At 35.9% G+C, this 23,673-nt stretch overlaps 1 protein-coding gene and 13 non-coding genes across 14 annotated transcripts in view; 13 read left to right on the top strand and 1 right to left on the bottom strand.

The window, feature by feature from the left end:
• Positions 1 to 23,673, bottom strand: part of tox3 (TOX high mobility group box family member 3) — a 78,757-nt gene that overhangs the window by 32,983 nt on the left and 22,101 nt on the right. The gene's annotated exons all lie outside the window — the stretch shown is intronic.
• Positions 15,865 to 15,938, top strand: trnat-ugu (transfer RNA threonine (anticodon UGU)). The gene has a single exon. It is a non-coding gene; the product is annotated as a tRNA-Thr (tRNA).
• Positions 16,235 to 16,308, top strand: trnat-cgu (transfer RNA threonine (anticodon CGU)). Its single transcript has one exon. It is a non-coding gene; the product is annotated as a tRNA-Thr (tRNA).
• Positions 16,794 to 16,867, top strand: trnat-ugu (transfer RNA threonine (anticodon UGU)). The gene has a single exon. It is a non-coding gene; the product is annotated as a tRNA-Thr (tRNA).
• trnat-cgu (transfer RNA threonine (anticodon CGU)) lies at positions 17,164 to 17,237 on the top strand. Its single transcript has one exon. It is a non-coding gene; the product is annotated as a tRNA-Thr (tRNA).
• trnat-ugu (transfer RNA threonine (anticodon UGU)) lies at positions 17,576 to 17,649 on the top strand. The gene has a single exon. It is a non-coding gene; the product is annotated as a tRNA-Thr (tRNA).
• trnat-cgu (transfer RNA threonine (anticodon CGU)) lies at positions 17,940 to 18,013 on the top strand. Its single transcript has one exon. It is a non-coding gene; the product is annotated as a tRNA-Thr (tRNA).
• Positions 18,309 to 18,382, top strand: trnat-cgu (transfer RNA threonine (anticodon CGU)). The gene has a single exon. It is a non-coding gene; the product is annotated as a tRNA-Thr (tRNA).
• trnat-ugu (transfer RNA threonine (anticodon UGU)) lies at positions 18,731 to 18,804 on the top strand. Its single transcript has one exon. It is a non-coding gene; the product is annotated as a tRNA-Thr (tRNA).
• Positions 18,945 to 19,018, top strand: trnat-cgu (transfer RNA threonine (anticodon CGU)). Its single transcript has one exon. It is a non-coding gene; the product is annotated as a tRNA-Thr (tRNA).
• On the top strand, positions 19,255 to 19,328 carry trnat-cgu (transfer RNA threonine (anticodon CGU)). The gene has a single exon. It is a non-coding gene; the product is annotated as a tRNA-Thr (tRNA).
• Positions 19,540 to 19,613, top strand: trnat-agu (transfer RNA threonine (anticodon AGU)). The gene has a single exon. It is a non-coding gene; the product is annotated as a tRNA-Thr (tRNA).
• On the top strand, positions 20,557 to 20,630 carry trnat-agu (transfer RNA threonine (anticodon AGU)). Its single transcript has one exon. It is a non-coding gene; the product is annotated as a tRNA-Thr (tRNA).
• Positions 20,854 to 20,927, top strand: trnat-agu (transfer RNA threonine (anticodon AGU)). The gene has a single exon. It is a non-coding gene; the product is annotated as a tRNA-Thr (tRNA).

The following is a 23,673-nucleotide window of genomic DNA, read 5'->3' as shown; positions in this document are numbered from 1 at the left end:
TCAAGTAGGAATGGTATCCATTAATTAGTCTGTGCCCTGGAGAGAGAAAAAGAACATGGAGGGGGGGGGGGGGGGGGGGGGGGGCTGGAGAAGCCGTGTTAACAACGTTCCGCATCAACGGGTAGCGGTGTCAAAGAAACGGTTGTCGAGAGCAGGTGGTTTTTTTTTTTGCGTGTTCTGGTGTCATCATACCTGAGGATGCCCTACTGAACTTTCGGTCCACGAGAATTTATGAATTTGTACGACGCCGACTAGAAACCTGGAGACTTGGCATGGTAATTAACCCAAAGCTGAACTTATCTCGGAAGTGTGCTACTCCTTCTGCGAGATAGCAAATTGGGGTCTGGGAGATATCTGAGCGAGAGGAACATTGGTCCAGATGATGGCAGATGATAGCGCAAGGCTGTCTATACATTTTTAAGATGGGGTCCGCAACCAGCATTCAAAGGATTTTTTTTTTTTTTTTTGCGAAACATAACTTAAAGTAAAAAAAAAAGTAATAATAGTAATAATAATGTAAAAGTAATATAAATAAATAAATATAAATAAATATTGTAATTTTGAATGAATTTTTTAATGAATATTAAAAAATATTATAAATAAATATAATATAAATATAAAGTCTGTGGATTTTGCAGAAATAATGTACTATATAAGATGACCCCATTTTTTGCGAAACATAACTTAAAGTAAAAAAAAAGTAATAATAATAATAATAATAATATAAAAGTAATATAAATAAATAAATATAAATAAATGTTATAAATTTTTAAATAAGTGTTTTAATGAAACATAACAAATATTATAAATAAATATATATAAATATAAAGTCTGTGGATTTTGCAGAAATAATGTATATAAGATGACCCCGTTTTTTGCGTAAAAAAAGTAATAATATTAATAATATAAAAGTAGTATAAATAAATAAATATAAATAATATTATACATTTTTAATAAGTTTTTTTTAATTTAATGAATTTTTTAATGAATATTAAAAATATTATAAATAAATATAATATAAATATAAAGTCTGTGGATTTTGTATATAAGATGACCCCATTTTTTGCGAAACATAACTTAAAGTAAAAAAAAGTAATAATAATAATAATATAAAAGTAATATAAATAAATAAATATAAATAAATATTATAATTTTTTAAATAAGTGTTTTAATTAATATTAAAAATATTATAAATAAATATAATATAAATAGTCTGTAGATTTTGCAGAAATAATGTATATAAGATGACCCCAAAGACATAACAACCCCTAATTTTTATAACCGTTTTTTGGGTGGAGAAACTATTTTTAAGAAGAAAATAAATCCAATGAATATGTACTTTTTATTAGGGGTGCACCATAAATTGGATTTGAGGAATTGTGACATCATACCGATAAAATATTCATTCATTCATTCAGCCTATCCCAGCTGTCTTGGGGTGAGAGGCGGGGTACACCCTGGACTGGTGGCCAGCCAATCACAGGGAACATATAGACAAACAACCATTCACACTCACATTCGTGAGGATAAGCGGTAGAAAATGAATGAATGAATGAATGAATAATTGATCGCTAATTTTCCTCATAGTCAATGAAGGATATTCAGTCAATTGCCTCCATTCTATGCACATTTCTAGTCAAGCCAATTATTCTAACGTGTCACACACGACTGTCTCATGAAGATGACATGCAAATGTTTATAAATCAGTAAGCCACGTGTCATAAAAAAAACAAACATCAAAGACTAGCATAGCAAAAAGTCAGACATGAATTGAGATTTTCATTAGTGAAAAGTGAATGGAGTTAAGTCAAAGTGATAATTAGTGTCGTGACAGCCCCCCTGTGGCATATTTATTGGGTTATTTCAAGGAGGCCCCCTTTAAGAGCGGTTGTAGCGAATCTCCACAGAGAACGGCGAGAGGACTAACATGGCGAGAAAACATCCCCCGTCACCTGTATCAATCTTGGCCATTAAAAGCTGTTTCGTGTCGCCGCCCAGCAGGAGCCAAAAGCCTGAGTGGAGATTAGGATTGTTACTTTTTTCTTTTTTTTTTTCCTGGAATGGGAGTTTGGTGTTCATGTACGTGGTGATGGAGTCCAATGCCACATGAAATAAAGTGTGATTGGACGGGCCGTGCAGCTGATGGTAAAATAGATCAGGGCGGATGTGAACGGTTGGGTAATATAGTTTTTTTTAAATTATGTCGAAATAAAAAATTGAAAAAAATGTAAAAAAAAAATAATAATAACATACAGATGTGTGAAAAAGTGCTCGCCTCCCTCCATGAGTAGCAACAACTGCAATCAAGCGTTAGTGATAACTTGCAATGAGTCTTAAAGCGCTGTGGAGGAATTTTGCAGAATTGTTGTAATTCAGCCAAATGGGAGGTTTTTCCAGCATCTCAATAGGATATATATATATATATATATATATACACATTTATAAAATAATAATTTATTATTATTATTATTATTATTATTATTATTATTATTATTATTATTAAATGTATTGTATGTAGTCCGGATCTGAACCCTATTGAGATTTAACATTTATTAAATTATTATTATTACATTTATAAAATGTATATATATATATATATATATATATATATATATATACATTTATAAAATAATAATTTATTATTATTATTAAATGTATTTATATATATATATATATATATATATATATATATATATATATATATATATATATATATATATATATATATATATATAAATTTAATAATTTATTTTAAAAAAAATTAATTTATTACTATTGTTATTATTAAATTTATATATATAAATTTAATAATAATACTTTAATAAATGTTAAATCTATGTTAATAAATGTATATATATAGTTATAATTATTGATTATTATTATTATTATTAATAATAATAATAATTACATTATATATATATATATATATATATATATATATATATATATATATATTATATATATATATATATATATATATATATATATATATATATATATATATATATATATATATATATATATATAATATATATATATATATATTATATATATATATATATATATATATATATATATATATATATATATATATATATATATATATATATATATATATATATATATATATATATATATATATAATAATACTTTAATAATAATACTTTAATAAATGTTAAATCTCAATAGGGTTATATTATATTTCATATATATCATTATTAAATTATATATTATGAAGTACAAGGTTACATTTGTTCACTATATATAATTATATATATATATATATATATATATATATATATATATATATATATATATATATATATATATATATATATATATATATATATATATATATATATATATATATATATATATATATATATATATATATATATATATATATATATAAATAATATAACATATATATATATAATAATATATATATTATTGAAGAATGCATTGAAGAAAAATGCATGTCGGCAGCAGTGGTTGGTAGGTAGCTCTTGGTAGAGTAGAGTAGCAGTACCAGCACATTACCTTAGAGTATTAAAAGCTTACATGACTGCTGAGCCTGATGAGAAAAGACAACCAACGTCTATTTAAACACAACTAGGCTCCTATAGCTGATGTCATATTCCCTTTTTTTTCCATTCTGCTGTGTCAATTTTGATTTGTTTCCTCCCCCCACTTTGCTTTCTCGCCTCTTCTTTGAAATCACAACGTAGAGATAAGAGTATGAAAACTAACTCTGCTGGGAAATAAGGTGTTTTGCAGCTATTATCCCAAACAAAATTATTTCAACCTCAAGGTGAACACAATATTGCACCAATATGACCCTGCGTCACCTAGAAATATGATGGAGTAACCGCACGGATCTGATGGGAAGCGGGAAGAGGAGCATCGATATCGGGATGTGTTCAAATGGAATAAAAATCATAAGCAAAATAGCAAATGACAGAAAAAAAAATGTAGCTTTAACCGTGTTATAAAAAAGCTACAAACAAAAACGTCATAACAAATTAGCTAATTGAACATTCTCCCCCCCCCCCCCCCCCCCGGAATGAAAACCACCAAACTAATTCAATAACAGACCCCCTTAGTTCCAAAATCCCAAACTGCTGACATGAGATTTTGCAGTCGAGCTTGAGCGCAATAACCGCAGCCTTGCGCCTGAGGTTCTCTGGGACGGGACATTTATGCTAATATGTTCCGCAGTTGTCACCATAAAAAAAAGTCGAGAAAAAGCAGTGCGGTTTAAAACACGCAGTCATTCACTTTGCGCTCTTTTAGTTCAAGCTTCCTTTCAAGCTCCGGCCAGGATTGATTGTAGAGTTGCATAACTGGTATATATCATTATCCTGAACATCTGTATTTTTTCCCAAAATAAATCCATTTCCCTTTTGCCTCGAGTCCATCGAGGCAGCTTAGCCCACAGTCAAAGGGCTTTTGAAGCATCTAAAACAGGGGTCTCGAACATGCGGCCCGCGGGCCAAATGTGGCACGCAGGACACTACTTTGAAGCCCCCGCTTTGATATGAAAGTTTAATGTTTGTGCGGCCCGCGCAAGTTTGATATGGATGCTGTATGGTATCATGTACCCAGAAAAAATTATTACGTTTGATTCATGTTCATGTTAAAGGTTAAATAACTGTTAATAGTTATCCTCCCTATCCGTGTGGAAGTGGTAAGTTTTTGGCTATTTAAGTTTAAAGGAAATAACTTGGAGGCTACCGTTAAGGTCGCTAGCTCTCTAGTTTGCGAGTTAGCATGTGTCTCAAAACCCTGTAGTTGCGCAATATGTTGTAAATAAAAAAAAGTATAAATGTGACTATAGTCGTGTTTTGTCATATATACAGGGCTCTAATAATGCTAAGCCCACAGTCAAAGGGCTTTTGAAGCATCTAAAACAGGGGTCTCGAACATGCGGCCCGCGGGCCAAATGTGGCACGCAGGACACTACTTTGAGGCCCCCGCTTTGATATGAAAGTTTAATGTTTGTGCGGCCCGCGCAAGTTTGATATGAATGCTGTATGGTATCATGTACCCAGAAAAAATTATTACGTTTGATTAATGTTCACGTTAAAGGTTAAATAACTGTTAATAGTTATCCTCCCTATCCGTGTGGAAGTGGTAAGTTTTTGGCTATTTAAGTTTAAAGGAAATAACTTGGAGGCTACCGTTTAGGTCGCTAGCTCTCTAGTTTGCGAGTTAGCATGTGTCTCAAAACCCTGTAGTTGCGCAATATGTTGTATATAATAAGAGTATAAATGTGACTATAGTCGTGTTTTGTCATGTCTACAGGGCTCTAATAATGCTGAGCCCACAGTCAAAGGGCTTTTGAAGCATCTAAAACTGGGGTCTCAAACACGCGGCCCGCGGGCCAAATGTGGTCCACAGGAAACTAGTTTGAGGCCCCCGCCTTGATATGAAAGTTTAATGTTAGTGCGGCCCTGCGCAAGTTTGATATGGATACATGTCCAAAAGGAGTAGGAAGAAGCAAAACTTATTAAATCCTACTTTTACAATCAGTAACTGTTACATTTGTTCACTTCCTGCTTTCCAGAATACAGTTTAAGGTTTGTTTTTGTTTGTTTTTTAAATAATGCACCTTGCACTGAAGTACAAGGTTACATTTGTTCACTTCCTGCTTTCCTAATATAATTTACGTTTTTTTTTTAATAAAATAAAATAAAATAAAATAAAATAAAATAAAATAAAATAAAATAAAATAAAATAAAATAAAATAAAATAAAATAAAATTTTTAAAAAAATAAAAAAAAGATTTTTTTTTTATTTAAAATTAAATTTTGGCACGTACCAAAGTACGAGGTAAAATGACCAATGGGTACCATAGTAAGTGTCAATATAGTGACATATATAGCACATCATGACTGGTTCAAGACTCTTCATCCTTGTATTTAGCAAACATCAACTGCTTGTATTGTTTCTTGAATTGGCTCATTGTTGTGCATTGTTTGAGGGTCTTACTCAATCCATCCCATAGTTTGATTCCACATACTGAAATGCTATGGCTTTTTAACGTAGTGTTTCAAATGTACTTCTTCCCTGAGATCATATTTCTCCTCTCTTGTAGAGAAGTATTGGATGACATTTTTAGCTAATTGGTTATTTTTAGCCTTATGCATTATTTTAGCTGTTTGAAGATGAACTATATCAGCAAGTTTTAGTATTTGTACAAACAAATAAAACAGCCGTGTATCCTGGTGGGACACAATAGCAGATTTCCCCTGGTCATACAATCTCATTCAGCAGAATCATTCTCCAGCTGCCTCCCTGTGTCCTCACAGGGCCCATTCACGCCCAGCAGGGCGACCGCGGCTGCAGCGCTGAGCTGACATATACGACCGCATTTCCTCCTATGTGTGCCGCGCTCCATTTGTAAAGTAACTCCGCAAAAACCAGCACGTCCTCGCAGCGGGCTGTGCAAGCTGCGCTCTGATGTGCTGCTGCGGAATCAATAGTTAATTCAGTTTAAAGCTAAAATCATTACTCCGACAGCCCAGCACTGTCTTCCACTATTACGACCGCTGGTCTTCAAGTGAACTGGCGCCGAAGGGAAGTGTGACTGTTATGGAGAAGAAAAAAAAAAATGTAGGTCTCAGTTTAGTTCGGCGTGTGTGTTGATTATCTCAGCTGCAGCAACTGACCAGACAGCGCCAATGCCTTTGTGCAACACGGGGACACACTTTAAACTCACGCTCACATTGTTTGAGTTGCTTTTACGCTACATATTAATGGTAATGGTAATGGTTTTATTTCATTTGAACATGCATCCGATTACAATTGAATGCATCACATAATCAGTTCCCAATTCCACATGTCCAAAAGGAGTAGGAAGAAGCAAAGCTTATTAAATCCTACCCCTCCATCTGGTACTTTTACAATCAGTAACTGTTACATTTGTTCACTTCCTGCTTTCCTAGTATAATTTATTATTTTTTTAAATTAAAATAAAATAAAATAAAATAATTAAATTGAATTTTTGTCACGTAGTTTTTTTAAGTTAAGTTAAGTTTTTTAATTAAAATAAAATAAAATAAAATAAAATAAAATAAAATAAAATAAAATAAAATAAAATAAAATAAAATAAAATAAAATAAAATAAAATAAAATAAAATAAAATGTCACGTACCGAATTACAAGGTGATAAGGTGACAAGGTGACATTTGTTCACTTCCTGCTTTCCATAATACAGTTTAAAGGTTTTTGTTTTTTTTTTATTGTTTTTTGTTTTTTTTAAATAATGTACCTCGTACCGAAGTATGAAAGTACCAAAAGGAGTAGGAAGAAGCAAAGCTTATTAAATCCTACCCCTCCATCTGGTATTTTTACAATCAGTAACTGTTACATTTGTTCACTTCCTGCTTTCCTAGTATAATTTAAGTTGTTTTTTTTAATTAAATTAAATTAAATTAAATTAAATTAAATTAAATTAAATTAAATTAAATTAAATTAAATTAAATTAAATTAAATTAAATTAAAATGACACAAAATAAAATAAAATTTTACAAGGTGATAAGGTGACAAGGTGACATTTGTTCACTTCCTGCTTTCCATAATACAGTTAAAGGTTTTTTTTGTTTGTTTGTTTGTTTTTTTTTAATAATGTACCTCGTACCGAAGTACGAAGTGATGTGACCATCCAATGCCATAATGGGTACCATAGTAAGTGTCAATATAGTGATATATATAGCACATCATGACTGGTTCAAGACTCTTCATCCTTGTATTTAGCAAACATCAACTGCTTGTATTGTTTCTTGAATCGGCTCATCGTTGTGCATTGTTTGATTTCCTTACTCAATCCATTCCATAGTTTGATTCCACATACTGAAATGCTATGGCTTTTAACATAGTCCTAGCATATAAGTATATTGACATATATAAGTATATAAGTACATATTGACATGCAAAATGCAACAAAGAAGGATCATTCGGTCAGAAATGACAAGATTCACTGAGAAAACAAGCGATGAATTTCTAGTCTAGTGTTGAAAGACAAGCTATTGTTGTGATGCTGTAATTCCTCTGGGCTGAGGTTATATTCGGTAGACGCGGCACACAAGACGAGATTGATGAGACAAACAGGCCAGGGGGCGAGCACATTTGTAAGATTTCATTTAATGCATCATGGAATGAGATCTGACTGCTTGTCTTTAGTGCTTGCAGATGTAACCATGACAACTGAGAGGGTCTTAAGGGGGCCTCCATCGCCGATATTTTGAAAGATCACAGAGTACACTATCATGTTTGATTTATTTTTTACTGAAAATGCATCGGTTTTTTTTTCCCCTTAACAATACTGGATGCTCTAAGGCGGGGGTGTCCAAAGTGAGGCCCGGGGGCTATTTATTGCACAAAGTACTAAAATGAATAAAAGAATACAAGACCAAGCTGAAATGTCAAATACAGTAATCCCTTGTCGTTTTGCGATTTGAATTTCACGTTTTTTCAAAATGAACACATTTTAAAATGATCACTTATCACAATTATCAATAGCCTCAGCAGGAAGTACACTGACCAAAAAAACAACTCCACCAGTGCTAAAGTGTGAGTCTATGATATGTCTATTGTGTCTTATTTTCTGTTATTTTGTCTACTATATTGGCTATATGAGTGTAGAAGCAACTATAGGGGTGTTATTTCATGTCTCCAGAGCTCTAAAAATGTTAAAAGCCGTAGAAGGTTGTCTTACTTTTGTTTACTGTGTCTTATTTTCTGTTATTTTGTCTACCATATTGGCTATATGAGTGTGGAAGCGACTATAGGGGTGTTATTTCATGTCTCCAGAGCTCTAAAAATGTTAAAAGCCGTAGAAGGTGGTCTTATTTTTGTCTATTGTGTCTTATTTTCTGTTATTTTGTCTACTATATTGGCTATATGAGTGTAGAAGCAACTATAGGGGTGTTATTTCATGTCGCCAGAGCTCTAAAAATGTTAAAAGCCGTAGAAGGTTGTCTTATTTTTGTCTAAGGTGTCTTTTTTTCCGTTATTTTGTCTGCTATATTGGCTATATGAGTGTAGAAGCGACTATAGGGGTGTTATTTCATGTATCCAGAGCTCTACAAATGTTAAAAGCCGTAGAAGGTTGTCTTAATTTTTGTCTAATGTGTCTTATGTTTTGTTATTTTGTCTACTATATTGGCTATATGACTGTAGAAGCAACTATAGGGGTGTTATTTCATGTCTCCAGAGCTCTAAAAATGTTAAAAAGAGATGAAGAAGATTGTCTTATTTTTGTCTATTGTGTTTTATTTTCAGTTATTTTGACTGCTATATTGGCTATATGAGTGTAGACGTGACTATAGGGGTGTTATTTCATGTGGCCAGAGCTCTAAAAATATTAAAAACCGTAGAAGGTTGTCTTATTTTTGTCTAATGTGTCTTATTTTCAGTTATTTTGTCTACTATATTGGCTATATAAGTGTAGAAGTGACTATAGGGGTGTTATTTCATGTCGCCAGAGCTCTAATTTTATATTGTGGTAATGTGGTAAGATTTTAGTCAAATCCTGATGTCAAGTTTACAGTTTCTACTGGTTCTTACTGGAATGGATGATCTGTACTCTCATCTCTTAACGAGAATAGTATAGTGTTAAACCAACCACACTAAGATTTCCCATATGCTGCTTACGTATATAGTCTTGGCTTAGAGTCTTGTTTGCATTGTTTACAATGCAATGTAGCCTGAGCTCAGTATGTGTAGGTCAACATCCAACACCCCCCACCCCACCCTTTTTTTTTGGGTTCCAAGCTGCCTCATGCCCTTGCTACACTTGAGAGACAATCCCACAAGAAAGCACGCGCTAAATGGGGCACCATCTTTGATCTGATGGGGTGCACAGCCATTGGCCGGCAGCCACAAAAGGAGCTTAGGAGATGAAGAAGGCCCTGAGAAACATGGTGTAGCTTTCTCACAATGGCTGCCGCTGCTGCATGGACACTGCGGGACTCAAAAGGCAACGACATGAGAGGCCTGATGGTGGGCTCTTGTTGTCGCAGCTTGAGCGCCCACCCCCCCACCCTCCTCCTTCCCTGCCCTGTCTTCAGATTCTGTTTGTTCCCCCGGAGCTTTGAAGGCACTCCAAGATGCAATCTGAAGCAATGTTGTTTTGTTGAAATGTTTACCAGGCTAACCGTCAAGTTCAACAATTAATTAGTGGACGACTCAACAATTTCCTACCTTCACCTTCCTCTTGTGTTAGCTTTCTGGTATCATCTCTTATGTTACCGGGTCGGTTTTGACCCATGTATTAAATCAGCTATAAAATATAAATATATATTTCACATCACAATATAAAATGTTATGTGATTCTTTTTATGCATTAAAATGTAAAATGGGTCGGTGCGGAGACTCTAACACAAGACTCTAACACTAAACTTTCATATCAAGGCAGGGGCCTCAAACTAGTGTCCTGCGGGCCACATTTGGCCCGCGGGCCGCATGTTTGAGACCCCTGATTTAGGGGTACCAAAATGTGGTATAGAGATTACATTTGATAATTGATAGCCAGGACTTTATTTACCACATTGTATATTTTTCTAACCGAAATAATGATTTGGAGTACATGAGAAATTGGAAAGGAAAATTTTGGAAATTTATTGACAGCAGCAACAGAACCAATGTTGTATAGCAGATTTTTCACACCGACAGCTGAGTAGCTCCGATAGCTTTGTATCGGAGTTGATACAAAAAAAAAATAATATCTCGAGATTGCCTCCAGCCACAAGGTGTCAATGGCAATGTTTTCTGACTTGGCACAAATGACACACAAGCGGTTATTTGCTTTTCTGCACCAAACACCTGGCGACAAAAGGGGAATCGTCAGTTAGAGGGATTGTTTGCAACCGTTAGGCAGCTGCCCCCGGGCGCTAACTTGCTACCCTTCGAAACGTGCTACAAGCAATAGTAAGCCACTCCCCGCATTAGTTATGTTTGTTGTCGGATAATAAAAGCAATTTGGTTACTAATGTGTGTTAGCATTGGAAGTATATTTTTTGCTGAAAAAAAATACTCTTAAAGGGGACCTTTTTACACTTTTCTGATCTATAAATGTAGTTACAATGTAGTATTCTCGTGTTAAACGATGCCAAAGTTTCAAATAATGAAGTTTGCGTATTTGGAAGTTAGCTCTGAAAAAAGTTTGGGTTGGCTCAAAACGCTCGGTTTTAAAAGGCGTGGTTAAACTGGCCCTTTGTGACATCACAGAGGGGCGGACTTTATTCATTCATTCATTCATTTTCTACCACTTATCCTCACGGGGGTGCTGGAGCCTATCCCAACTGTCTTTGGGCGAGAGGCGGGGTACACCCTGGACTGGTCGCCAGCCAATCACAGGGCAGGGCGGACTTCCTTATATATAAACTCCGCTGTTAGCTCGCTAGCAATACCTCGAAAGGGAACACCACATTTGTTTACAGTTCCTAGAGACGCCACCATCAGGCACAAGTGGTTGGAGTTGATCAGTGTTCTAACTGTGTTTAGTTTGTGTAAGTCATGAAGCAAAAGCGTTTGTCTGTCTAGCATTATAGCATGCTAATGCTAATATACCATACATTGCTAATAGCCTTTTCCCACCACAATTAGTGAGTCTACCCAAGTTTTTCACACACTAGTAGTCCCGGAAAAACACGTTACCGATGATTTAGAAAACCTAATGCTAAAATGCTAAAGCTACTTAACATTGAGAGACATCTTGAACTTCAGACTGTCCAATCTCTGCATCCAGATCGGATTTATGATCCAACACATATGACTGTATGTTAAAGTCAGACATTTTAAAAAGATAAATCACCGTTTATTATCAACTTATGTGACCCACCACAGCAGAGTGGGCGTGTCTGGAGGCGGGCCGTGGGTGGAATCCATCAAAACAGACTGTGTTTGTGGGAACCATGAAATCCAAACAAATACGGCTGAGTAGGTGCAGATTCTGGAAGAACTAGAACGCTTTCCGTGCTGGTCATTGTGTGTAGCTGCTCTATAGAAGTCCGCAACTCAATACAAATGGTGGAAAAAATGAGCATAATTGGTCACCTTTAAGGCAAAAATTGCAAACAATCCCTTTAACTGAATAGAGGTGTTAATTACAGCATTTACTTTAATAGTGTATAATAATGTGCTATCATGGAAGCTAGTAAATAGCTGCTTAATAAAGCAACTGAGGCGAAACAATGTGCACTATTTGGCTGCAACCAGGTGAGATTGTGAACTAATTTGTAGTCTACAAAAGAATCAACTAAGAATAAACGCATCAGAAAAAAAGAATAAAACTACTGAATAATCAATTCATTGTTTGCTCAAGGAAACTGGACTATTGTGTTAGTTTCAGGGTGCACTAATGGTGATAGTTGTTGTAGTTGTGCCGGTTCATTGGGCAGCAATGAGTTGTGGGACTTGGACTCAAGATAAAGCTCTCTCAACACACACACACATATTTCTGGTTTCCCACTGTGCTGTTACTGGCTACACTTTTTAGAACAGGCTTTTGGATGGCAGAATCAACACAATCCACAATTTCCTAGCCAAAAAAAAAAACGGAAAGCAGGTTTTTTGAACATGTGTGCAGACTTTTAGTACATGCTCATTTAGGATTGCAGCCCATTTAAGCCAGGGGTCTCAAACTCAATTTACTTGGGGGCCACTGGAGCTCGGGTCTGGGTGAGACTGGGCCGCATCAGGTTTTCAAAAAAAAAAAAAAAATGCATTTATTAAAAACAAAAAAATTTAAAAAACGTCGCTTTGGTTCCAATTTTCTACAAGAAAATTCTACAAGAAATATTTTTTTTTATTAAAATGAACAAAGCATTATTAGAGCCCTGTAGACATGACAAAACACGACTATAGTCACATTTATACTCTTTTTATTTACAACATATTGCGCAACTGCAGGGTCTTGAGACACATGCTAACTCGCAAACTAGAGAGCTAGCGACCTAAACGGTAGCCTTCAAGTTATTTCCTTTAAACTTAAATAGCCAAAGACTTACCACTTCCACACGGATAGGGAGGATAACTATTAACAGTTATTTAACCTTTAACATGAACATTAATCAAACGTAATAATTTTTTCTGGGTACATGATACCATACAGCATCCATATCAAATTTGCGCGGGCCGCACAAACTAGTGTGCCGCGTGTTTGAGACCCCTGATCTAAAATGTCCCAACCCTGACATAATGTAAATCTTATGATTTATTGCTACAAATACACACTTGTAGATGACCGCCAAAGTCATAATTACTCATAATTGTTTATTATACGGCCGTGCCAGGCCACATTATGCTTCAAATTCCGCTGCCTCACTCGCAAAATATATTAACCAATAAATCATCACTGTTTCGTGGTTGACAGCTACAGTTATAAACCAAAAAATATGCATATGTAAGCAAATTTGTAATATATTTTCCTAATTTTTTAAAAGTTGAATGGCTACATTAAAAATATAAGGCATTCATAAGATGCATTCATGGGTAGCATTGTACGTTGATATCAGGGTAATAAGAGTTTAAAGGTGACTATAGGGGTGTTATTTCATGTCTAGAGGGCTCTAATGAGCCACACTCAGATGACTTCAGGCGAGGGAACACTCTGGATTGGTCGCCAACCAATCGTAGGACACATGTAGACAAACAACCGCCAAAAACTACAAAAAGTGACCTGCATATTAACCATTGTTATTGTAGGAGCTACAGGAAACCTCGGATATATATCGGACTCGGATATATCGGAAATTCGCTCACAACGGACAGATAAAAAAGAACCGATTTTTCTGTAATGCATTTCCAATAAAAATTCATTGCATATATCGGATTTTTTATAACGGATTTCGCCTATTTCGGACAAAATCTCCAGTCCCGTTCCAATGCATTTCCATTAAATTTCCCTCGCATATATCGGATGGCCGCATCGTGGCGCTCCGATTCGCCGAATCGTGACAGGCCGCTATACGACGTCATTTGCAGCGTTTGCAGCGTTGCCTGCGCGTCCAGGTACATTGGAAACATAGTCAAGGAAGTGCCTTTTTATAACGGATAAAATCCCATTTACGCATATACCGGATATAAATCCGATATATGCGTAAAACGGACATTTTCCGGTATACGCATATAACGGATTTCGCTTATATCGGACAAAACCAGTGGGAACAATTGAATCCGATATATCCGAGGTTTACTGTATAAGGCATTCATAAGATGCATTCATGGGTAGCATTGTACGCTGATCTCAAGGTAATAGGAGTTTAAAGGTGACTATAGGGGTGTTATTTCATGTCTAGAGGGCTCTAATGAGCCACACTCAGATGACTTCAGGCGAGGGAACACTCTGGATTGGTCGCCAACCAATCGTAGGACACATATAGACAAACAACCGCCAAAAAGTGACCTGCATATTAACCATTGTTATTGTAGGAGCTAACACCTAAATTTACTACTTTTTATTTCATGTTTAGAGGGCTCTAATGATCCACCCTCAGATTGTTTGAGACCCCTGATTTAAGCGACTTAAATCATTCTTCTGTGTCGGTTCTGTGCACTTGTACTCGACTCTGAATCATTAAGTGTAGTTGTTTCTCTTTCTTTTATTGTGACAAAACACCGGTGCCACCTCTGATCCCTCTGGTATTTGCAGCATAAAGCTGCATTTGGTATAAAAAATAAAAATAAAAAAAATAAAAAATGAAAAGACCAGTTGTTCAATCTCTATAAATCTGAAAAACACAAACTGCTGAGCGGTGACTCATATATCAGTCTATTATATACTGCGTGCCTGACTGTATTAAACAAATGGCCGGGCCTGCAGCTGGAAAAGAGAGGCAATATGGAGAGAGCAAGAGGTTATTGTCTAATTTAAATCCTGGCAGCTTTCCCAGAGCTGCACCACATTCCAATTTGTGGCTGTGTTGCTTGGCACTCCCCGACAGAGGTCCGGCTGCAAATACTCTTGGGCTGCTCTCCAGAAATGTGTCTCCAAACTGACAATCAACAAGTTGGCGGGGATTAAAAAAAAAAAAAACGCCGACAGCCGGGCCAAATTCAAGTCAAATAATAAAAATGTACAAGTACGGATTGTGTGTTTTGTGTCAGTACTGTCACTGTCGGAATATCATAACCTTGCATCATTTCGACTTTGCTCGATTCCGTGTTGCATAAAGAAACAGCAGCTGGAAAAGACATCTGCGAACATGTAGCAGCCGCGGAACGGCTGAGTGGGCTTTTAGAGGCAATTAGCTTTTTCAAGCATTTTCTCCTCGGCGTACTATTGTGCCTTCATCTGCCAGACTGACAGCGCACCAGGACATTATTAGCAAACTTGACGCACTAAGTTGCCGATATTGTTTTCTTCCTGACAGCGGCCATTAGGCTAAGTGTCTAGCTTTAGTTATTTAAACTCCTTTTAAATGTCACGTGAAGGTCTCCCGGATCATAAGTGACAGCTTTGAAGAATTCCAAACAAATCGCAGTAGTGGTGTTTTTAATAATTGGTACTCGTGTACCATATTCTCACGTTATTGCACACAATCTCGGGTTTCTCACATGTCCGTGCGATCGTGCAAATGGAGCTCGCAAGGTAATGTGATTTGGGAAAAGAGGGACAGAGATGGGAATGAGTCCTGACCTACTCTGGATGACGGGAGAACAAAGTGTCTTTATTCGGATGGATGATTCAAATAAAGTAATGTAATGACATGTTATATGATACAAAACAGTCATTTGAGACATTAACACAGAGTTTACACAATAGTGACTGTCTAGTGATGGATTATATAAACAGAAAATATACATATGTCACCTGTTTAGAATTTGAATTCTATTTTTTTTGCTAGCTGAACATTGCAGGGCGCTGTGGCTTAGTTGGTTAAAGCGCCTGTCTTGTAAACAGGAAATCCTGAGTTCGAATCTCAGCAGTGCCTTTTTATGCACTGATTTCGGCTGTGTGTACATTAAAACAGACCGTTTTCGTGGGAACCATGAAATCCAAATAAATACGGCTGAATAGGTGCAGATTCTGGAAGAACTAGAACGCTTTCTGTGCTGGTTATTGTGTGTAGCTGCTCTATAGGAGTCCACAATTCAATACAAAGGGTCACTTATATCAAGTTTTTATTGTGTTACCTTGATTTCGGCTATTTTATTATTATTTTTAATAATTATCTCTGTTTATTGTGTGTCCTGTGATTGGCTGTTGCATATTAAACCATGAATAGGAGGCGCTGTGGCTTAATTGGTTAAAGCGCCTGTCTCGTAAACAGGAGATCCTGGGTTCGAATCTCAGCAGTGCCTTTTTTACGGACTGATTTCATTTTCAACTAGGGCTGCAACGATTATTCAAATAATTGCAATACCTTCGATTTTGTTTTTTTTTTCTGCTTCGGGGAATTGCTTACATTACTAACACGCGTACGGCTCAAGTTCTTGTTGTGTTACCTTGATTTCGGCTGTTTTTATTATTATTTTTAATAATTATCTCTGTTTATTGTGTGTACATTAAAACAGACCGTGTTCATGACCGTGTTCATGAAATCCAAAGAAATACGGCTGAATAGGTGCAGATTCTGGAAGAACTAGAACGCTTTCTGTGCTGTTATTGTGTGTAGCTGCTCTACAGGAGTCCACAACTCAATACAAAGGGTCACTTTGTATTGTCACTTACATCAAGTTTTTATTGTGTTACCTTGATTTCGATGGTTTTATTATTATTTTTAATAATTATCTCTGTTTATTGTGTGCCCTGTGATTGGCTGTTGAGTATTAAATCATAACCATGAGGCGCTGTGGCTTAGTTGGTTAAAGCGCCTGTCTTGTAAACAGGAGATCCTGGGTTCGAATCTCAGCAGTGCCTTTTTATGCACTGATTTCGGCTGTGTGTACATTAAAACAGACCGTTTTCGTGGGAACCATGAAATCCAAATAAATACGGCTGAATAGGTGCAGATTCTGGAAGAACTAGAACGCTTTCTGTGCTGGTTATTGTGTGTAGCTGCTCTATAGGAGTCCACAATTCAATACAAAGGGTCACTTACATCAAGTTTTTATTGTGTTACCTTGATTTCGGCTGTTTTATTATTATTTTTAATAATTAGTTCTGTTTATTGTGTGTCCTGTGATTGGCTCTTGAGTATTAAAACACAACTAGGAGGCGCTGTAGCTTAGTTGGTTAAAGCGCCTGTCTCGTAAACAGGAGATCCTGGGTTCGAATCTCAGCAGTGCCTTTTTATACACTGATTTCAGCTGTTTTTATTATTATTTTTAATAATTATCTCTGTTTATTGTGTGCACATTAAAACAGACCGTGTTCATGAAATCCAAAGAAATACGGCTGAATAGGTGCAGATTCTGGAAGAACTAGAACGCTTTCTGTGCTGGTTATTGTGTGTAGCTGCTCTATAGGAGTCCACAACTCAATACAAAGGGTCACTTTGTATTGTCACTTACATCAAGTTTTTATTGTGTTACCTTGATTTCGGATGTTTTATTATTATTTTTAATAATTATCTCTGTTTATTATGTGTCCTGCGATTGGCTGTTGAGTATTCAAACATAAACAGGAGGCGCTGTGGCTTAGTTGGTTAAAGCGCCTGTCTTGTAAACAGGAGATCCTGAGTTCGAATCTCAGCAGTGCCTTTTTACGCACTGATTTCGGCTGTTTTTTATTATTTTTTTTTTTATTGTGTTTAATTTGTTTATTGTGTGTACATTAAAACAGACCGTGTTTGTGGGAACCATGAAATCCAAATAAATACGGCTGAATAGGTGCAGATTCTGGAAGAACTAGAACGCTTTCTGTGCTGTTATTGTGTGTAGCTGCTCTATAGGAGTCCACAATTCAATACAAAAGGTCACAAAGGGTCACTTTGTATTGTCACTTACATTAAGTGTTTGATTGGCTGTTGAGTATTAAGCCACAAAGCGGAGGCGCTGTGGCTTAGTTGGTTAAAGCGCCTGTCTCGTAAACAGGAGATCCTGAGTTCGAATCTCAGCAGTGCCTTTTTTTTTATGGACTGATTTCATTTTCAACTAGGGCTGCAACGATTATTCAAATAATTGCTACATCCAAACAATACGGCTGAATAGGTGCAAATTCTGGAAAGAACTAGAATGCTTTCTGTGCTGGTTATTGTGTGTAGCTGCTCTATATGAGTCCACAACTCAATACAAAGGATGGAAAAATGAGCATAATTGGTCACCTTTCAATCCCTTTAACGGGATAGAGGTGTTAATTCGAGCATTTACTTTATTGTGTGTCCTGTGATTGGCTGTTGAGTATTAAATCACAACCAGGAGGCGCTGTGGCTTAGTTGGTTAAAGCGCCTGTCTCGTAAACAGGAGATCCTTAGTTCGAATCTCAGCAGTGCCTTTTTATGCGCTGTTTTTATTATTAGTTTTAATACTTATCTCTGTTTATTGTGTGTACATTAAAACAGACCGTGTTTGTGGGAACCATGAAATCCAGTGAAATACGGTTGAATAGGTGCAGATTCTGGAAGAACTAGAACGCTTTCTGTGCTGTTATTGTGTGTAGCTGCTCTATAGAAGTCCACAATTCAATACAAAGGGTCACAAAGGGTCACTTTGTATTGTCACTTATATCAAGTTTTTATTGTGTTACCTTGATTTCGGCTGTTTTATTATTTTTTTTAATAATTATCTCTGTTTATTGTGTGTCCTGTGATTGGCTGTTGAGTATTAAACCGTAACTAGAGGAGGCGCTGTGGCTTAGTTGGTTAAAGAGCCTGTCTTGTAAACAGGAGATCCTGAGTTCGAATCTCAGCAGTGCCTTTTTATTCATTACTCATTACATGCTGGTTATTGTGTGTAGCAACTCTATAGGAGTCCACAACTCAATGCAAAGGGTCACTTTGTATTGTCACTTACATCAAGTGTTTGATTGGCTGTTGAGTATTAAGACACAAACCGGAGGCGCTGTGGATTAGTTGGTTAAAGCGCCTGTCTCGTAAACAGGAGATCCTGAGTTCGAATCTCAGCAGTGCCTTTTTATGGACTGATTTCATTTTCAACTCGGGCTGCAACGATTATTCAAATAATTGCTACATCCGAAAAATACGGCTGAATAGGTGCAAATTCTGGAAGAACTAGAACACTTTCTGTGCTGTTATTGTGTGTAGCTGCTCTATAGGAGTCCACAACAACGGAATAGAGGTGTTAATTCGAGCATTTACTTTATTGTGTGTCCCGTGATTGGCTGTTGAGTATTAAACACAAACAAGAGGCGCTGTGGCTTAGTTGGTTAAAGCGCCTGTCTCGTAAACAGGAGATCCTGAGTTCGAATCTCAGCAGTGCCTTTTTTACGGACTGATTTAATTTTCAACTAGGGCTGCAACGATTATTCAAATAGTTGGAGTACCATCATTAGAAAAATTATTTTATTATTATTTTCTGTTTTGAGGAATAACTTACATCAAGTTTTTATTGTGTTACTTTGATTTCGGATGTTTTCTTTATTGTCTGTGTTTGTCCTGTGATTGGCTGTTGAGCATAAGAACACAAATAGGAGGCGCTGTGGCTTAGTTGGTTAAAGCGCCTGTCTAGTAAACAGGAGATCCTGGGTTCGAATCCCAGCAGTGCCTTTTTGAGAAGTCAGTAGCTCAGTGTATAAGGATATCTATAGACGATGGTATGCATCAAACACAGATTAGGTTTCATTGCAGCATAAACTGTCATATTTGGTTTCCGTGTTGTGTTTACATTGCTATGACAGACACAACCTGGAGCTAATTTGGATTAAGCCTGTTTGGACATGACATTTGCTGTATTGCTGTATCTTAGTGGCTTAAAGTGACTGTCTCGTAAACAGGAGAACTTGGGTTTGAATCCAAGTTTTCCCTTTGCCTTTAGTAATGGTAGTGGAAATGGTTTAATTTCATTTGAACATGCATCAGATTACAATTGAGTGCATCCCATAATCAGTTCACAGTTTCACATGTCCAAAAGGAGTAGGAAGAAGCAAAGCTTATTAAATCCTACCCATCCATCTGGTACTTTTACAATCAGTAACTGTTACATTTGTTCACTTCCTGCTTTTTTAAAAATAAAATAAAATAAAATAAAATAAAATAAAATAAAATAAAATAAAATAAAATAAAATAAAATAAAATAAAATAAAATAAAATAAAATAAAATAAAATAAAATAAAATAAAATAAAATAAAATAAAATAGTTTGATTCCACATACTGAAATGCTATGGCTTTTTAACGTAGTCCTAGCATATATTTTTAATTTGACGGGGTACCTTAGCCCCTAAGGACGTGACATTCAGAAGGTTACGGGATTCAGTCCACTCTGATTCTTGATGAATACAAGTAAAAAAAATATGTTAACTTTGTAGCAGTGGAACCTCAATGAATGTCACAACCTTTGCCTCCATGGAGTGTCTTGCCGCCACAGTCAGGTCTTGGATTTCAACAAGATTCAAGTTTAAATTCTTCTCTTACCTCACTACTGTAATTACCAATCATTTTTAAAGTACAGGAACTTAGGCTTGCATGGAAGGTATCTCAGGGTTCGACCAAGGCGCTGTGGCTTAGTTGGTTAAAGCGCCTGTCTAGTAAACAGGAGATCCTGGGTTCAAATCCCAGCAGTGCCTTTTGTTTTGTTTTTGTTGTTGCCTTTTTGTTCTTACTTTTAATGGTTGCAGATTCTGGAAGAACTAGAATGCTTTCTGTGCTGTTATTGTGTGTAGCAGCTCTATAGGAGTCCACAACTCAATACAAAGGGTCACTTTGTATTGTCACTTATATCAAGTTTTTATTGTGTTACCTTGATTTCGGATGTTTTATTATTATTTTTCATAAAATACATTACTAGGAGGCGCTGTGGCTTAGTTGGTTAAAGCGCCTGTCTAGTAAACAGGAGATCCTGGGTTCAAATCCCAGCAGTGCCTTTTGTTTTTACTCAAATTCAAGCCGGTAAAAAGGTCTCATCGATAGGGTAGGAAAAATAATGTTCTTAAATTGTTAACACATACTGTACTTTTTGTTTTGGGTTTGGTTTTGGAAAAGGCAGCCATAGTTATTATTAAAAGCAAGTACTAGACCAGGGGTGGGCAAACTACGGCCCGGGGGCCACATCCGGCCCGCCAAGTGTTTGAATACGGCCCGTCCGTTCTTTCCAAAGTATTTCATTTAAACTCAACATACGAACTGGCATCGTGGCTTGAGCCAACCTTTTCGTTTTTTGACATGGTCTGTTGTTTACAAAGTGCTCCTGAAAAAAGGGACACAAGCACATAATAATAATAATAATTATTATTATTATTAGATTATTAGATTAATATAATTATTATCAGAACTATTATGATTATTATAATTATTATATTAATGCTAATTATTATATTAATTATATATAATATTATTGTTATATTTGCATATTTTACATAATAATAATATAATAATTATTATTTTAATTTTATTGTAATTATTATAATATTTTATTATTTTTAAAATATTTAAATATAAATATAAAATAATAAATAATAATAGCAGATTGCATGACAATTTTACAGATACAATAATACCAGGTGGACTGTTACGTGTAAAATATATAGTCTGCCCCCCCCCCCCCCCGTAAATTTTGTCATATCAATGCGGCCCGCGAGTCAAAAAGTTTGCCCACCCCTGTACTAGACCAATAAGGTATTGCCATATAATAAGACACATAATACACATAATGATATATTTAGCTACTGTAAGAGAATACTAAACCACTCCAGAAGACTAACAAGCTTTTTCCTCCGAGTTTCCCTCCATTGATTCCTGCATTGATTGTCTCAACCATACGATTCATCCCAGCTTGTCAAACATCACTGACACAATGAGCACAATTAAATTAATGATTACGAATGAGAACCATTTGCGGCACAATCTCATACTGGAGCATCTTTATAAATCGCCGGCGCTATTATGCACATTGAAACAACCTTGTATGTTCCAGTTGTCCAACCCCCCCCCCCCCCCCCCCTCCACGACCCCCTCCTCTTTCCTGCAGTATTGATTTCCAGCTCTCACTCCAGTCCCTGTTAAGAGTAGACCCACCCCCCTTTGCCCATCCTCCCTTGTTTCTACAGTGCAAGTACTTAAAAAAAAAAAAAAAAAAAACGAGTAAAGGGGGGGGGGGTCATTGACATTTTCTGTACTTGAGCCTTGACCTGCATTTTCAGACCATGCCGCCGGTTTCTCCACTCCAGCAAATGAGGTCAGGCCATGGTCAGACCGTGTTTTATGGACTTCACTTTTTATTTACACGTATTAGAGTAATATATCAAGTCTTAACACTTAAAACAAAGAAACACGCAAAAGCTTTTCCAGCTCCGTGCATCACGTCAATAAAGCCCGGAGGCTAAATGGCACTAAGTCAATTAATCAATGTGAAAACAATGGGGAAATCTGTTAATTCAACATGGGTGGAAGAGTGAGGGGTGGGGTGGGGGGGTCATCTTTGTTTCTGCTATTGACCAACATAGTGCCTGCAACATTTATGCCTTCAAACCGCTTGGTACATCATGTCATGTTAAGAAACAGCAAAATGTAGGCCATTCCTGTACTACATGATTCCTCACTGCTTAGTTTTTTTTATATATATATATATATATGCAATCCCCCCGCCCCATCCGCTCTCCCCATCCCTCCCCCCACCAAGAGACCAGTCAGTGTTGTTTAGCCGACTTTCTTCAGAAATGTCATATCTCCAAACTGAAAGATCAGGGACACGAATAGCCGAGAGAAAAGTAAAACTACCAGCTGTGTTTAATCGTGAAAACTAACAAGACATTAATAGGGCTTGGCCTTGCCAAGTTAAAAGACATTTTGGAAACTTTGCCATCACTTTGAGGTTGATGTTCGACTTCCAGTTTGTTTGGATTATGATGGATTTTTTTTTTTTCCATGAGAAATATTTTATCAACTGTACAGGCAATGTTCTTTTTTTTTATACTTTTTTTTTTAAGTAAATATAAAACGAAACAGCGAAAAATGATGTTTAATGCATACAGGTCACTAATAATGGTAAAACTCGTATATAGAAAATACATTTTGGAAACTTCACCATCACTTTGAGGTTGCTGTTCGAATTGCAGTTTGTTTGGATTATGATGGATTTTTTTTCCCATGAGAAATAATAATCAGAAAATATTTTATCAACTGTACAGGCTATTTTTTTTTTTTTTTTAGACTTTTCATCGGCAAAGTAATTATAAAACGAAACAGCAAAAAATGTGCGCTCACAGACGGTGTTGCTCACCGTAATTGATTTCATAAATACAGGTTACTAATAATGGTAAAACTCGTATATAGAAGGTCATAAACCGGTCATATATGCAAACTTCCAGTTTATTTGGATTATGATGGATTTTTTTTCCATGAGAAATAATCATCAGAAAATATTTTATCAACTGTACAGGCTATTTATTTTTTTTTAGGCTTTTGATCGGCAAAGTAATTATAAAACGAAACAGCAAAAAATGTGCGCTCACAGACGGTGTTGCTCACCGTAATTGATTTCATGAATACAGGTCACTAATAATGGTAAAAACCCGTATATATAAGGTCATAAACCGGTCATATATGCGGTCATATATGCAAACATCCAGTTTGTTTGGATTATGATGGATAATTTTTGGATGGATGGATTTT

Source organism: Doryrhamphus excisus, chromosome 12 (assembly GCF_030265055.1).
Source record: "Doryrhamphus excisus isolate RoL2022-K1 chromosome 12, RoL_Dexc_1.0, whole genome shotgun sequence".
In the NCBI taxonomy this organism is placed as follows: Eukaryota; Metazoa; Chordata; class Actinopteri; order Syngnathiformes; family Syngnathidae; genus Doryrhamphus; species Doryrhamphus excisus.
The sequence above is the reverse complement of the archived record's forward strand: the minus strand, read 5'-3'. Positions and strand labels throughout refer to the sequence as shown.